The sequence below is a fragment of the Anabrus simplex genome, chromosome 1 (assembly GCF_040414725.1).
Source record: "Anabrus simplex isolate iqAnaSimp1 chromosome 1, ASM4041472v1, whole genome shotgun sequence".
In the NCBI taxonomy this organism is placed as follows: Eukaryota; Metazoa; Arthropoda; class Insecta; order Orthoptera; family Tettigoniidae; genus Anabrus; species Anabrus simplex.
The window spans coordinates 751,736,258-751,750,424 of NC_090265.1; the positions used below are offsets into that span (position 1 = coordinate 751,736,258).

Sequence of the window (14,167 nt, forward strand, 5' to 3'; positions counted from 1 at the left end):
TCCTATTTTGCCTTATGTGGTCTTGTGCATGTTCCCGTTCTTGATATGGTGTTGTTGTAGGTCTGTATTGAACTCGTGAATGAGTATGTCATATGATTATGCTGTGTTGATGAGAATCTCACTTGGATTTGTTGTGTTTAATGCTATTTGTGTAACTTTGGGCAGTCTTGTTGTGTCATGTAATCTGAAATGAGCGTCCTCATTGAACGATGATAAGCTACGTCTGTATGGTTCATCCGAGATTATCTTTTTAATTTGATGTGTCCATGTCAGGTAGTTCCGTCAGTTCTGTTGTGGAGTGATTAATTTCTGTACCTGATGTTATTCATGTCTTAATCCTCTTGATACTACTCATCACCTGTTATTCACCTTCTCCTGCTGTGTGCATGTACTTCACTCATGTGGTCTTGTTGTAATGAGGTGTGGTCTTAACTTATTTGTAAATCTGGTATTTCCTTAACCTGGTTAACTGTAGTTATTGTGGATTAGCTTCTTCCCCTTGCATATTTTCGGTCAGGTGTCTGTGTACTATATTCTTGTTCTGGGTTTCATTCTCTACTGCTTATGAGGTGTGACTGGTGTCACGCAGGTGTGTGATCTTCTGGTGCTGGTTAATGATGTCAGTTTCGGCCATGTGCTTGAGTGAATTTTTCATTCTTCCTGATTTTTCATTGCTAGTCCTGGTTGGTTGCTGCATGTGTTGATTCCTAGTTGCCCTTGTCAGTTGTCGTTATACCTGTGTGTTGTTACTGGTGCTTCATGGTTGTTGTGTGGGTTCATTTCTGAGTTCTGGTGTGGAATACAGCTGGCTTGTAGCTGAAACGACCCTACGTTTTTCCTGTCTCTTCGTGTTAGGGTTTTGGTTGTGGGTCTCGCAATTGTTGTGTGGTTACTGGTGCTGTTCGTTACCTAATAATTGTGGAATCTGTTCTGAAATTAACCTTCTGTGTTAAATCTTCCGTCCTGTTTATTTTCTATGGGTTATGGGAGTGTAATTGGTAAATCTTGTCATTTCGTTAATGTACACTGTCCCGATCATATCCTCATTTGATGTCTAGTGGTATGAGAGCTTATGTGTCTTTTGATTGGTATCCGTGGATCAGATGCTGTATGTGATCTGGTATTATTGTGAAAAATTTGTGTACAAGAAATTTTCCTTGCATCTGGTGGTTGTCTCTGTGTAACCTCTTCCGGTTAAGTTTATTTACATAAGGTATTCCTTTGTTTGTGCCTTCCCCGTTTCCTCATCTGGTTTGGTAACCTAAACTTTTGTAATTCTGTCGCTTCTGGCTCTACCCCGCATGTTTTGCAACTCTATATTGTTGCCTGGTTGTCATCTGACTGTTCTGGGTTCTATTCCAATGAGTATGGGATCATTTGGGGTAATCCTGGAACTGTCGCTAAAATTCCTTGTCCGTCGTTGGGGTATGGGACACAACTGATTGACTGAAGGTTCTTCTACATCAACTCATGCGCCTTCTCATTGTGTAACTTATCATTTCTACATCGTTTATGTTTTATTGTATCCCGTGTATTCCGACTGGCTGGTAGGGTGTCTGTGGTGATTGGCATAATCACACAGGGTGGACTGTTGTTTGCCACCATATTATTAGTCCTGGGTTATCCAGAGGTTCTTCTGAACACTTGATGGTTGCGATAATACACCTGTGCTCAGTATATTCAAAGATTATTTATATGGAGATGTAATTTTCCTTGAATTTTGGCCCTTGTTATGCTGCGTAGAGCTGGTTCTGGTTGATGTAATGTCGTTTTCATGTCTTGTCAGTTGTTCCCTATCGTTCTGACTGTAATTGTTGGCTGTCATGTCGTTGTTGACCTTGGTGATGGTTGCATGGTAATCTCTTGCGGACACACTTTGAGATCTCCCCACCATCTATTATTATACCGGTTAAGTCTCCAGTTATTGCCATTGCTTGCTCCTTATTCTGGGTCGATTATCCGTGTGATTGCTGCGTTATGGTTACGGGTGGTTGAATTTGCTGTAGTTTTTCTGCCTCTCCGTTACCTGTTTTCCTAATCTTCACGTTCTGGGTTACCTGATTCTATAGATGGTTTGTCGGTATGTGTACTGCTACATTCCACTAGTAATATGCTTTTCCGTTGTTACCTCCCTGTACCCCCTGGTCATTTATCTTTCCTGTTCTTGGTCTTGAGGATCCTTCTGGTATATGTACTGTCCTGTAGAATTATGTAATGCGTGGAAGAATGCTAGTATTTCATGTAAATGAATGTGAAAACCATAATGGTCTTCGACCTATCAATTTCCTGTGTCTATTGAATTTGACTTAACTTGCTGGGACTAAAATCACTGTAACTTGCCACTGGATTCCATGAGCCACCTTTAATATTCAAAATTATATTTCTGATCTCTTTGGGGTAGTCTTGATACTAGTATGTTGAAGTCTTGGGATATTTCAGTTATTTTCTCCTTTTTCTTAATATGTAAATCTTATTCAAAGGTTGGATGGGTAATACTATAACTCATAAATTGGTAATTCAAAAACCTGGTGTATGTTTGCTTACTAGCCAACAAAACAATGTAAAATAACTAAATTATTTTGGTATTTTTTCAAATGCCGATACAAAATAAGGGTCTGGTGTAATGACGTTAACGGTGTTACTTATATGTTTAACTCGGGTGCAAAATTTGAACTATTATCTCTGGTAAATTTGGACATGTGGAACTTGCGTAATTCCTCGAAACATAATGAAATATTACAAAGGTGTCCTGGAAACCTAGTTGGAAAAATTTTGTCTGCTCTAACATAAGTGGTTGAACCATTTTGGTTCATTGTGGTCTGTAAATATGCACTTGGTCCCTCGCTTTTGCTCGTGTGTGTGGTGTTTCAGTTTTAATCGCGCGGCGTTACACCCATGCATCTGCTGAACGGAGAACTAGTGTATGAAATATCTATGGTTGCTTACTATGCTGTGTGCTGGTGTGATTGAACTACGTTATGTACTGTCAACTTGTGTGGTGTGTGATGTGACGCTGGCCCCGTGGTATCTCTTCGGTCCCACTTAACGTGTTTATCTACTGGTATATGGTGAAGTTCTGCTATCCTTCCACCAAGTAAGACCAGTCCATGTTTACTGTACATAATATGTTCGACTATCATCTCTGTATCAACGTGTGAAGATTTATTTTGGACATTGAAATTGTATCATATAATATTGTATCCGAACGTCTTGACCCTTCGCCTCCCCGTGTTTTGGCTTACGGAGGGGAGAACTGAGACAATAATTTACCATACCCTCATTTGTTGGACATATACATTTGTGTGTGGGGACTTTTATCTGCAATTCTCGGCCATTGTTTGCATTGCCGTTAAATTATGTGCCTGAAACTGTGGCGTTTTAAAATGTATCTTCTTGCCATTGTTACGTCGGTTGCTTCGAAATTCTGATTGGCTCAATAACCAAATTTTTGACTTGAGCGTGCGCAGTGTCGATCCTCAACTGAGCGACCCGCGGCTTGACTGGACTGAACGCCAGTCTGTTCCCGGCAGATCGCCAAGATGGACGCGTTTGGAGAAGTTGTGTACAAAATGCGATTGAAAGTTGTTGGAGTGGAGTTTGATAAACCAGGCTAATAGCCTCGTTAATTAAGGCATTGCCTTAATTGTAGCGCAATAATGTTATGTGTTTCATATTTACAGTTTTTTAATATTAGTGTGACCGAACTATCTGAAGGAGGGTTCTTCATTACAAAATGGGCTAGAACGTAAGCTATTGGATTACAGTATATTAAATTGGACACCCAAAAATGTAAGTACAAGTATCTACTTAATTGTTTCGAAACTGTTCTGCTGCCGGATTATTTGGAGAAGAACGTGTGTATCAAGCTATCTGCGACAACTATTATATTAGAAGAAATGTTTTGGCAACGCTGTTAATATTACTTCGTCTCTACTCCGCTACTGTAATTGAAATTAGGCCTATAGTTTATGGACCTGGCGACCACCGTTTATTCATTAAATTAAGCTGGACTTTCTTCTTCATCGGACATTTTAATGATATAAATTGTATCTGCTAAATATTAAAATGTAACTTAACGCGATTTTGGTAATGTTCTATATCCAAATTATTCTTATGGAGTAATTCTGGAACATGGTATATGCGCGGGTGAGAGACCTATTATTCCATTACTTTAATTTAACTGAGATTTTCGTTGTGCTGCCTTTTTCTGTTTCTTAAAGTTATTATTATTATTAATTTTGTTGGTGGATTTCTTTTTACATTTCTTGGTTCATATTTGTGGCATCCGATGGACTGTTGACAACGTTTTGAAAGACGTTATGTACTAGTATTGTTTTCGTAATGGCTCATTGTTTAATTACTTAATGGGATGGTTTATTTCCGGTCTTATTCGGCCATTACCGTTTTCCAAGGCCTCCTAAAATTAAAATTGTGTAACCGGCATTTAAATCCTTTATTAATATTTTGGTTGGAAGAAATGTTAAATTTAAAAGACTATACATAATTATTGTAATATTTTGGTTATAATAAACTGGAATTTGTTCCCTATTTCTTGATGATACTTTTGCCCTCCTCAGATTATTCGCGTCCGTTTTTCTTTCCTTCTTCTTTCATTATTGCGTGCCATGTTTTTATCTTATCTCCGGTACGCTAATTTTGTGTGGGCTTTGCCTATTGTCTCTTTAAGTCGGATGTTGGCTTCGGTTTTGGGAAGCTGTATGCTTCGTGTGTACCATTGTTTTGTTGTCTGTGAAATTTTAAGTATTTCCCTTCGTAATTTGTAGTTTATTTGAGACATATTTTTATTCGGGTTCGTGCGATTTTCTCTTGTGTCCTTTCAATTATTTACGTGTGGAACTTTTTTTTTTTGGGTCTGCTATCGTTGCCTTAAATATTGAGTGTGTTTCCGTGTTTCGGGGTGATTGAAATCCTTGTGTACTGGTTCCGGAAGCAAATTCCAGTTTATTGTGATTAATTGTAGTATACTTACTCACAAAGAAAAGCTGGCCAGTTATGTAATTAATATTTAATGCACGGATCCGTTTTAACACTTGTCATTCATTGATTCTAAGGCAAACTGTAGCTTGTAATCTGAGTGTGTTTTCACGATTTTATTTATCCTAAAAATAGACATTTGTCCCCTAATTTAATGAGTTGAATTATTACAATTTTTATCTTTCTTCTATTTACTTATTTATTACTACATAAAAATTAATTTACGTTGTTATCCGAGTGCGCACTCATTGTATAGTTTGCTTTAAAAATTGATTTTTATCTATAATTTAAAGACATTATTTACAGATTTATTATTTGTTCTACAGTTTTCATTCCCAAATTCTGTTTAAATGTTTCATAATTTTAAGTAAAGTTCAAGTTATTTAAACATTAATCTTGCTTTCATTTAGCAATCTTGACCTGGCAACCCCTCAAGTAGTTAGCTCGATCCAGTCCTTTCCCTTATGTTCTGTGCCCTCCACGCTGGTTTTGTTAATACTGCTCCTGCTCGATGGTAAGTATTTTGCTTCTTGTGCTCATTTGGTTATATTTATGGGGTTTTATTATCATTCCTGTTTTTATCTTTGTCGGGTTGCACTATAGTTCGATGATGTAGAACACTGCATTGCAAGACTAGAATTAAACACTGTTCAGAAAAAAATTCTCTTCTCAACATACTTACTAAGCTGCTCTTCTAAGACGATAACATACGAATCTGCTGAACACCTTCTTTCTTGAGATACTTACTCTTCTTCCTCGAGTGATATAGTATTGAACAAAACTCTATCTTGCAAATAAGGAGCGGGAGGAGGAGAAGGTAATACCTAATCTAAAATAAAAGAATATGCTAATTCTACATTATTTATTTACATCTTGTGTGTACAAGTTTTATCTTGAATCATTTTACCGTGGTAATATTTGCGTACTTTTCCTTTTTCGATGCAATTCTTGTATGTACAAGATTCATCATACAATTAATAATGCAATTCTTGTATGTATGAGTTTTAGTTGATGCTGTAACCCCTATATAACACTAGTAAGGGAATCGCTATCCTATAGCAATAAACATATGTTTTGTTCGATCGTATACATAATATTTACATAGAGCATTTCTAGAGGTAAGTACATCGCGAGGTATAAACGACTAACGTACACCTTTTGCTTTTTTGTGTGTTATAGACATGCAATAGTCAAGAAACCGACTAAGCAAACGTGCTAATATAAAATGTAAGAAGAGCAACAAAACGCATGCTTTCTAAGAAAAAAGTTTGAACTGCAGAATGTTCTATTGCAAACTCTAGGACACATAATGTTTTTCTTCTATTACTTACAGGACAAAATTCCGGCAGTGCAATACATGCTGCAGCGAACAATGCTATATCAAAAAACCGAACGTTATAAAACTTAGAATGTTTGATAGTGAATATTAAAGAAACAACACTTGCAGGACAAATTTCCGGCACTACAGTACATGCTGCTGCGAACAATGCTATATCAAACCAATCGATACGAAACTTAGATCGTTTGATAGTGAATATTGAAAAAACAACACTTGCTAATAACTAGGTCTGTCGGATGGGGACCGTCAACAAGGGCATCCAGTTGTTTTGAGCTGACTAATAAGAAAAACTGAATTTCGTATAACACACTGGATAGAAATACTTCGAAGTCCTGACAGACGCACAAAATTCTTTCATGAAATTTCTTTGTTTCTATGCAGTTAACAAAGCCATATTGAAGAAAGCAATCGATAAGAAACTTAATTTTAAGCTGCACACAAAAACCGACTAATTTGTTATTTATGTTTAGATTAAGCGCTATATGCATAAACAGCAAATTTTTCTACAAAAACATTATAGCAAAGAATTTCGATCTAACACAATAAAACATGTATGTATAGTTTCCAAATTTATTACGCATCAACAAAACTAATAACACAAGATTTGTTCTCTATTCCGCGATATATAATGCAAATAGAACGTTGATTTAGTTCTTCTATTTCTAAATCAGTTAGCACACTAAATCTATTGGGTAGAAAAACTTGAAAGTCTTTGCAGACGCATAAAATTCTTTCTCCAAATTTCGTTTTTAATCTTCGTAGCGAAATCACTTTAAATTGCTCATTTAGCGGTAGACTTGTCAGTGGCTTGGTAGTTGGAGTTGAAATATGACCTATCTGGTTAATCTTCTCCATGGTTTTTCTACAAAAAAGCGGAATACTATTTTTAGATTAAAAAACATATAAACATATAAAATCGATAAAAAGGATCGAAACATACCTTAAAAATGTTCACACGTCAGACTGCAAACTGTTACTCGGATGAATGGCGATAACTCCTAAAATGTGCACGTTCAAGCCTTTCAAACTGAGACTTGAATAAATGTCGACGATAATTATTGATGTACCTAGAAAAGAACAAAAATATATGAATGTAGCGTTAGCACTTGCATCGCACATAGTGATAATAGCATAGGAGGAGGCAAGTCGATTCGTCAACAGCTAGCCTAGCTATCTTTACAAACATGCAACTCGAAGATTTTTATTACCTAGCGTAGAAGCACTTGCATCGCACATTGTGATGATAGGGTATGAAAGGGTAAGTTAGGTTGTTAACAGCTAGCCTAGCTATCTTTACAAACATACAACTCGAAGATATTTATTGCCCAGCGTAGAAGCATTTGCATCGCACATAGTGATGATGGGATCTGAAAGGGTAATTTGGTTTGTTAACAGCTAGCCTAGCCTTCTTTACTGAGTTAAATCGAAGATCTTTATTGCCTAGTGTAGAAGCACTTGCATCGCACATAGTGATGATAGGATAGGAAAGGGTAAGTCGGTTTGTTAACAGCTAACCTGTAATAAATATCGTCTAACTGAAGGCAGCGTTAGCACATTCTCATGTTTACATACACAGCATTTCCATCGCACATAGTGATGATAGGATATGAAAAGGCAAGTTGGTTTGTTAACAGCTAGCCTAGCTATCTTTACAAACATGCAACTCGAAGATCGTTATTACCTAGCGTAGAAGCACTTGCATCGTACATAGTGATGATGGGATATGAAAGGGTAAGTTAGTGTGTTAACAGCTATCCTAACCTTCTTTACTGAGTTAAATCGAAGATCTTTATTGCCTAGTGTAGAAGCACTTGCATCGCACATAGTGATGATAGAATATGAAAGGGTAAGTTGGTTTGTTAACAGCTAGCCTAGCCTTCTTTACTGTGCTAAAAACATGCAACTCGAAGATTTTTATTACCTAGCGTAGAAGCACTTGCATCGCACATAGTGATGATAGGATATGAAAGGGCAAGTCGGTTCGTCAACAGCTAGCCTAGCTATCTTTAAAAACATGCAACTCGAAGATGTTTATTGCCTAGCGCAGAAGCACTTGCGTCGCACATTGTGACGATGGGATAGGAAAGGGTAAGTTGGTTTGTTAACAGCTAGCCTAGCTATCTTTACTAAGTTAAAAACATGCAAGATGAAGATTTTTATTACCTAGCGTAGAAGCACTTACGTCACATATTGTGTTAATGGGATAGGAAAGGGCTACAAAAGTTACTTGGTTTCTTAACAGCTAACCTGTTATAAATATCGTCTAACTGTCTGAAAGTAGCGTTAGCACATTGTTATGTTTATTTTATTTTATTTATTATTTTTTTTTGCTAGGGGCTTTACGTCGCGCCGACACAGACAGGTCTTATGGCGACGATGGGATAGGAAAGGCCTAGGAATTGGAAGGAAGCGGCCGTGGCCTTAATTAAGGTGCAGCCCCAGCATTTGCCTGGTGTGAAAATGGGAAACCACGGAAAACCATTTTCAGGGCTGCCGATAGTGGGATTCGAACCTACTATCTCCCGGATGCAAGCTCACAGCCGCGCGCCTCTACGCGCACGGCCAACTCGCCCGGTTTGTTATGTTTACACACAGAGCGCTTGCCTCATACATAGTAATGATGGGATATGAAAGGGCAAGTCGGTTCGTCAACAGCTAGCCTAGCTATCTTTAAAAACATGCAACACGAAGATGTTTATTGCCTAGCGTAGAAGCAGTTGTGATGATGGGATAGGAAAGGGCTACAAAAGTTATTTGGTTCGTCAACAACTAGCCTGTTATGAATATCGTCTAACTGTCTGAAAATAGCGTTAGCACATTCTCATGTTTACATACACAACACTTGTATCACACATAGTGATGATAGGATATGAAAGGGTAAGTAGGTTCTTCAACAGCTAGCCTAGCTATCTTTACAAGCACGCAACTCGAACTTGCCTAGCGTAGAAGCACTTGCATCGCACATAGTATAACCTTCCAATGTATGTCAGGATGAGATTGGTGAACACATTGGAAGTTTATGTCGAGAAATAATGTCAATGAAATCTTATGGCCGGTTATCACACCTCCTGATGAATTAGAAGGCAGTTGATTTGTCTAATTACGTGAACGGCATCGCTGAATTGAAGATATCAGCGGATTGATAACAAGCTCTAAACCCCGTGGTATCTCGGAAATATTAGTAGAAAGTTAAACATCGGGAAACATAGAGCAGGATTAAATGAATAATATGTATTCCTCAAGTAAACTTTCCGAAATGCATGAACGGCAGAATATCTATGACAGAATGTTACTGAGGGTCATGAAATATGTAAATAATAAATTCATATGAGAGGGCCATACCTTATACATCTAGTCTCGCACGATCCAACGATCGAGATGAAGAAAAGAAACTGTCGATTACTAACCTAAATACGAGGCGGCAATTATTAAATAAGTTCCTTTGCTAGTACAGCTGATTTGTACGAGATCGTCTTACATTATGTGTCAAATGTTTCTAATTGTCAGAAACATATGGGAGCTAGAAGCTGAGAAGAATTCTGAAAAAGCAAACCGTCTGCAATTATTATGTTGTGGTAGAATCTGTTTTGTCTCTGAAGAAGTTGACACTCTCAATCTACATCTCAGAAAGATCGGAAGCAAGAATTCATAGGGAAAAGATTGTATTGAAAGGATATATTAGAGAGATATTGGCATATCATAAACATATAATATTGTAAAACAAGATATCTTGTTATTGAATGAAAAAGGCAAGTGTATCATTTGAACTGTAAAAATTGTATTAAGGTGTATAACCTTGTTCTAATTGATATCTCTGAGTTTCAGGTAATATGGAACCGTCAGCAGTTAATTATTCAGATGAAATGAGTGCACGTATCAACATGAACAACTAAAATAGAGGGACCTCAAAGGATCTGACCAGAAATGTGATGGACAATACTTGATAATGTTATTGAATGAGAGCTGAACTCGGAAGGTGACACCGTCGTGGAGCAACAACCCAGGATGAGTACTTGAATATCTTATATATTCCGCCATGTAATTGCTTATTGTAGTTGTAGAGTAGTACTTATTTTGTTGTCGATTTGACATGAACAATTTTTACTTGAAAGCGACCGTTATTTGTTGGACATTGCGTTGTAATACTTACGATCGTTACGTCTAGTGTGGTGAGCCAGACTACGTTGTGATAATATGCGATGGTTGTGAAAGATTTCTTTAATGTTTGTTAGTAAGGTTTTACGGAAAGATTTTTCGACATGGATGTTATTGGTATCGTAATGGTGTTATGGTATTGAACGTTAATTTAACTTGTAGCTCAGAATACCTCGGAGGAGCTCGGTATTTTTTGCGACGTGCGATTCTGTGGTCCTCAAAAATGTTATGTGCTTGTGTGGAAATACAGTGTTTTGATCATAGAAGTGTGATACTATTGTGGTGATATGGAGTTAATGCGGCAACGTATTTAGTAATTTTACGTAATTGCCTGAATAGATTGTTCTTTAGTATTGTGAATTCGCTGTGCATGACGAGTTGTGCGATGTAATAAGGTGTTAGTTACGGTAGGATCTTTGAAAGTATTTACGTGGATAGAGAGATGTGATGATTATAGACGTGTAATTAGGATTGCGAATTTTATGATGATATTATGAGAAGGTCCTGATGATGGTATTGACGGTAGGAACTATGTTGGTCATGCGTGAATTTTGATGTTGTCGTGATGAATAATTTATTTAGGTACGAGGCCGTATTTTAGAATAATGTTATAGGATGTTGCACTCACGAACACTAGTAGTTGGTCGTCATATTTATCCTATTTAAATACAAGATTGACCCGAGCGCACGATATTAAAGGGATGTTTAGGATCTTCGCAAGATAATCGGTAACGTAAAGATATTGAGGTCATGTCGTAAAGGAAATAATGATCTTCTATGGTAAGTAAATCATTTCTTTGCTAGTTGGATTTTGTAGATCATTTGAGTTGACGCCTAGTGCTAATGTAGTATTCCAGGTCAAACGTCGCAGTGGTATCCGGAGGCGCAGAATCAACGTAGTTAGACAAGGGTATTGTAGACGTTGCAATGTCTTTTGATGTCTTTTATCTAGGCGCAGTCACCGATGAATGTATGGGAGGATCGAGTCTGTCTTTTAAATGCATGATCTTGATGGATATCATATTATGTTACGATCCTGTGTCTTTCAAACATTTCTATTGCATTTATGGTGATTTTATGAAGTTAGAATAACGGTATTTTTCAAGTTGCTAGATAGACAGATACCGACATATAATGCGGTGATTTTTAAAAGAGAAATGACGGAATATTGTGAGATATTTGGGTAGAAAATAGCATTCTGAAGTGGATGATTCTATAAATCCCAGTGATTTATTTTAGAAAAATGCAAGGTTGATAACTGATCTTTCACTGTAAGCCTTCAGCAGGGGGACACTTTGTCTCTTTTTGTTTTCGATTGACGATGTTATAACTTATTTGTAACAAGAGCTTGAAGTTAGGTGTTTATTTTCTATTTAACATAATATTTTCCTTTCTATATCCGTTTGAGTTGCCATTAATTTGCTCTTAATGTAATTGATACTTCTGAAGTTATTTAAAAAGCATTAAAGGGAAAATCCTTCCATAAATAAAACATTTTACGGAGTTCTCATTTAAAGTAGCGTAGGAACACTAGGTTAGTTATTTAATTTAAGATAAGATTAAATGATGGTCAATGTATCTTAACGAATATGCCAATATTCTCAATCTCTTAATACTCTATTGCGGAATATTCACGTAATTTAGGCAGAAATGATGATTACATTCTACGATAAAAGCCACGATGATAACAGTCCACTTAATTAACCTGTGACCCAACTCGTCGGACTTGCACGTCCCTTGAGTGGAGCCTTCATGGATCTCCGACTGCATTGCTTCGCCGCGGCCTAACCCAACACTGAGATACAGAATTAAAATTTACAAAAATGGTCACAGGGATTGCCGTCAGGGCACAATAGTGATGATAGGATATAAAAGGGCAAATCGGTTCGTCAACAGCTAGACTAGTTATCTTTACTAAGTTAAAAAAAACATAACAGCTAACCTGTTATAAATATCGTCTAACTGTCTGAAAGCAGCGTTAGCACATTCTCATGTTTACATACACAACACTTGTATCACACGTAGTGATGATAGGATATGAAAGGGAAAGTCGGTTCGCCAACAGCTAGACTAGTTATCTTTACTAAGTTAAAAAAACATAACAGCTAACCTGTTATAAATATCGTCTAACTGTCTGAAAGTAGCGTTAGCACATTCTCATGTTTACATACATAGCACTTGCATCATACATAGTGATGATAGGATATGAAAGGGAAAGTCGGTTCGCCAACAGCTAGCCTAGCTATCATAACACAGATCTTTATTGCCTAGCGTAGAAGTAGTTTTCGAACAAAAATGCAAACAATAACCAACAGTTTAGGCTTACCTTAAGTTGAAGGCTGCAAATTGAAGAATGGTTACTAGAATAATGTTCACAGTAGACGGTGATTTTCTAAAAACAAAGAAAAAAGAAATCGTAAATAATAATAAAAATCAAAGAATTAATCTTACCTTTTGTTTTACACTAGACGGTAGGCGATAAAGTAGAGGAATTGTATATGCACACACACACTAAACAGACACGGAGAACTGCGTGGACTTCGCACAGACTTGTTACTAGGCGGGCTATGCAATCTACAGACGTGCGCGCTACATTTGTAACGTCTGCACTACAGTTGTAACAAAAAGTTTATGCATCAAGAGTTCTCTGTAAATTTACCGAGTACCTTTAGACTGAGCTAGGATCGAACTTCCTGTTTTCGGGGACGCCGAGGTGCCGGAATTTAGGAGTTCTGCTAGTAAACGAGGCTGGCGTATTTAAGCACTATCGGACTAAGCCAGTATCGAACCTGCTGTTTTCGAAGACACCGAGGTGCCGGAATTTAGGAGTACTGCTACCAACACGAAGCTAACGTATTTGAGCACCATCAAACTGAGCCAGGATCGAACCTGCTGTTTTTAGAGACGCCTAATTTAGGAGTTCTGCAGGCTGACGTATTATACTAGCGGATCGAACCTGGGGTTAGAAGGCCAGCGCGCGATCCTAAACCTCTGAACTTAGGAAGCGTAGACGAGGCACTAAGCTGAGCAAAAAGCCAACATCTACGGTATTCCCTGCCTGTAGGTAGAAGGGGCGTTGAGCTGAGTTTTATGTAGAAGCGATCCTCGGACACTGAGCTAAGCCCACATCTACGGTATCCCCCGCCTGAGCCTAGCGAGGTGCTGAGCTGAGCAAAAAGAGAGTGAGTCATCATCTACGGTGGCCCTTGCCTGTAGGTAGACAGGGGCGCAGAGCTGAGTTTTATGTAGAAACGATCCTCGGACACTGAGCTAAGCCCACATCTACGGTATCCCCCGCCTGAGCCTAGCGAGGCGCTGAGCTGAGCAAAAAGAGAGTGAGTCATCATATACGGTGTCCCTTGCCTGTAGGTAGACAGGGGCGCAGAGCTGAGTTTTATGTAGAAACGATCCTCGGACACTGAGCTAAGCCTACATCTACGGTATCCCCCGCCTGAGCCTAGCGAGGCGCTGAGCTGAGCAAAAAGAGAGTGAGTCATCATATACGGTGTCCCTTGCCTGTAGGTAGACAGGGGCGCAGAGCTGAGTTTTATGTAGAAACGATCCTCGGACACTGAGCTAAGCCCACATCTACGGTATCCCCCGCCTGAGCCTAGCGAGGCGCTGAGCTGAGCAAAAAGAGAGTGAGTCATCATCAACGGTGTCCCTTGCCTGTAGGTA

At 38.2% G+C, this 14,167-nt stretch overlaps 1 long non-coding RNA gene across 1 annotated transcript; it reads right to left on the reverse strand.

The window, feature by feature from the left end:
• Nucleotides 1-6,559: 6,559 nt before the first annotated feature.
• LOC136873070 (uncharacterized) lies at nt 6,560-13,007 on the reverse strand. The gene is made up of 3 exons (XR_010860149.2): nt 12,816-13,007; nt 7,275-7,401; nt 6,560-7,196 (listed from the first exon to the last, which is right to left on the reverse strand). It is a non-coding gene; the product is annotated as an uncharacterized lncRNA (long non-coding RNA).
• Between the last annotated feature and the right edge of the window lie 1,160 nt (nt 13,008-14,167).